The sequence below is a fragment of the Musca autumnalis genome, unplaced genomic scaffold (assembly GCF_047663935.1).
Source record: "Musca autumnalis isolate F117 unplaced genomic scaffold, ASM4766393v1 scaffold_1, whole genome shotgun sequence".
Classification (NCBI taxonomy): domain Eukaryota; kingdom Metazoa; phylum Arthropoda; class Insecta; order Diptera; family Muscidae; genus Musca; species Musca autumnalis.
Window position 1 is genome coordinate 2,695,303 of NW_027411644.1, and position 3,252 is coordinate 2,698,554.

At 33.9% G+C, this 3,252-nt stretch overlaps 1 long non-coding RNA gene across 1 annotated transcript; it reads right to left on the reverse strand.

Annotated features, from left to right (window-relative positions):
- Positions 1-1,786: 1,786 nt before the first annotated feature.
- Positions 1,787-2,852, reverse strand: LOC141390298 (uncharacterized). The gene is made up of 2 exons (XR_012409319.1): positions 2,426-2,852; positions 1,787-2,369 (listed from the first exon to the last, which is right to left on the reverse strand). It is a non-coding gene; the product is annotated as an uncharacterized lncRNA (long non-coding RNA).
- Positions 2,853-3,252: the final 400 nt, after the last annotated feature.

The window sequence follows — 3,252 nt, forward strand, 5'->3', positions numbered from 1 at the left end:
AAATGTCAGTGGCTATATCAAAACGTGGAAATGTATGGACAAATTAGGGGGAAGAGTTATTACAGCCCCATAGAAGACTAAATATTTAATTTCAGCCATTTCTGTAGGATAGCCATACTATCCTACAATATCCTGAAAACCCCTAAAATCGGGAGGTACCGTTCTAGTTTGGCTACATAAAACATGAACCAGTGCTCACAAATTTCTGGATAGAAGTTTAGTAGGCCCAAAGAAGACTAAATATGTATTAAATTACTTCCGTTTCTATATGATAATGCAACTAAACCCCTGAAAAATCGGGCGGTACCGTTCTATGAGGGGTAATCCAAAACGTGAACCAGCACTGACACATTTCCGGGGGAAAGAAGACTCTATACTACTCTTTAATCATTTTTTCGTTCACTCTGGTCCATACTTTGCACATCGTAATATTTCTACGCGACATAGATTGTCCAAACACACTTTACATTTTGACATCACAAACAATTAAGAGGCGGTCTCACATGTATTGAAAGGAGTGCCAAAAATAGTTCTAATCGAGCTACCGCCTCGAAATTTGAAACATAGTTTTACAACGAGGCAAGATGATAGAAAAAATTTGAGTGGATCTAGGTCCACATTTAGGTATAGCCCCCTTATAAAGGTAATGCCTGATTTTTGGTATTTTGATGAATTTAGACACAGTTTCCAATTGATTTGGTTAAATTTCGCATTTTGAGTTCTCAGTGAACAAAATACATCCTCGCAAAAAATATAGGTCCACGTTTAGGTATAGCCCCCATATAAAGGTGTATTTTTAAAAAAAAAACACGGAGTCTCCCAAATACTCCCAATATTAGTAAAACTCAACATAAATTTATAGTACTGATTTTAAAAGTACATACCAGAAAAGAATTTATTTTAGTTAGTCCCAATTTACATTAGGCGAGTTTACTTGCGGCAATTGTCAGTTTGTAGGTGAGAGAGGGGGCTGAGAGGCAAAGGGTTACCATATGCCTCACCTCTCTCTCCATCAAACTGACAATTGCCGCAAGTAAACTCGCCTAATGTAAATTGGGACTTACAAGAATTTATTTTTAAGGAAGTTAGAAAACTTTGTATGAATTTCTTTTTACGTAAAAACATTCTCAATGCTATCAACTGTAAGTTTAAATCTGGAAATTGTACATTTACCTCTTTATTTGTTTATAATTTCACTCATAAGCTGCGAATGCCTTTTAACTTTTTCGACTTTACTTGACATATTACCGCTGTAAATTGGAAAATTGTACTGGACAATTTGATGTGTTTAGGTAATATTTATTTGAATCGGAATCAAATTTGTTGCCATAAATTTTCGATTTTTGTCCACGGGCGGAACCACAGTGCGATATGGCCCTCTTCGAACATAAACTAATTTTGGACCGATATAATAAAAACGTCTTTAACAAATTTTTAATTTTGATAGACTATATCAGTCAATCTATACTATATCGACTCAGAATTTTATACTGATAACAAATATGTATACTTTATGCAAATGTTGTTGTTGGTTGCAAATAAGTAGTTTAATGCATTACAAACGGAAAAATATACCCTCCATTCTATGGTGGAGGGTATAAAAATTGCATAAAAATAATAATTGTTGAAAAAACATCCCAGAAGGGATAAGGGAGACTTCTCTCATATCAATGAGTGCACCCCGATTCATATTAGCTCAATGATATGGGAACTACTGTTTATCGCCGAGTCCGAACGGCGTGTCTTAAAACACCACTTGTAGAGAAGTTTTAAATTAAAAATTGCATATCTCATGTATTTTTCAACAGAATTCAAAGTTTACTTACAAATAATAAATTATGTTTGGTATCTTCTAAGCTGCCTAGAGCAGGAGGAAAATCATGTTCCTATTTTTAATACGTTTTTACACTACTATGACTATAACACAAACATTTGTTAACCGCTTTTAAAAAATATAGCTTATAGCAGTTTTTTTTATAATTTTTCAAACTTTTTTGAAGCTCTAGGGTGGGCGTTTTTCCTCAAATTTATCAGGAAGTTAATAGATTCAGCAAATTACATACAGAATGCTCTGAATTGTCTTGTAATATGGTCTGATACAATCCTTGGGCATCCAAAATATACTTCCTAAATCGGTATACAAATTGCTTGAGTGTTGGGTGATCATTAAGGCCGCCTTTAGCTCGAATAATAAGACGGCTTGTTATTATATATTCCGTATAACATACTTAGAGCATTGTTTGACATCATTACACCTTTTTGAAAATATTCTAGTGATTTTTTGTTCGAGATAATTGGACGAGACATAACATCATTCATTTCGTTTAATATTGCTTCTTGACTCTCTCTAACGCAAATCCAAAAGCTTGCTGAAAAAAATAAAAAAAAATATGAATTAAAATTATAAATTTACATAAGTCTATACCTTTCCCGGGAAATGAAAATTATTGAAATGTGCATTCATCAAATCGAACCAATCATTTACTAGTTGGATAAAGTCCGCTGTTAGAGATGGGTTATATAATTCAACCAATAATGATGAAACCCATCTACATAATTGCGTTCGCTGTGGTATGGGAAAATAGCTGCGCAGCCAACTTTACCTTTTGCCTTCCTAAATTGCATGTTTAAGTAACTTAAAAAATGTTGTTAATGGGATAAACCCATCTTTTTCTTTTACATTTAAATGATCTGAATTTAATTTATGGGTTATTCATGTAATGTACGCGTGGTAATAAGTTGACCTTTGTATGTTAGTCCTGAATTCAAAAAATGGTTTCGAATCAGTTTCAATAAATGGGGCGCGACAGCAAACACAAAAACTTTCCCCATTTTGGTTTGTGGTTTAACTTACGGAAAGTGTCGTTGAGCTCTTTCCATAAGGCGCGGCTTGTTCCCCCCATATCCGGCTTTGGACAAATGTTCAATTATGGATAAAAGAATTTGTTTTGTCATTGGAGTATGGAAACCATAAAAAATTGGTTGTGATTTTCATTTGTTTTTGATTTTGCCACTTGCTTTATTAAAGTTTTCACAATGAGCAATGGAAGAAAACATATTTCCCGATCAATGCTTCGCGACTCCAAAATAGGGATGATTCATAGTTAAATTGTCGCAATCGAAATTAACATGATCTTCAATCGTAACATCTTCAATATTATTTCTGTACATATTGATACCCTATTTTTGTCAAGGAAATATTCACCCTTATTACGGTTGGCGTAGTCGTAGACGTTCAAGTGACGTTGTCGT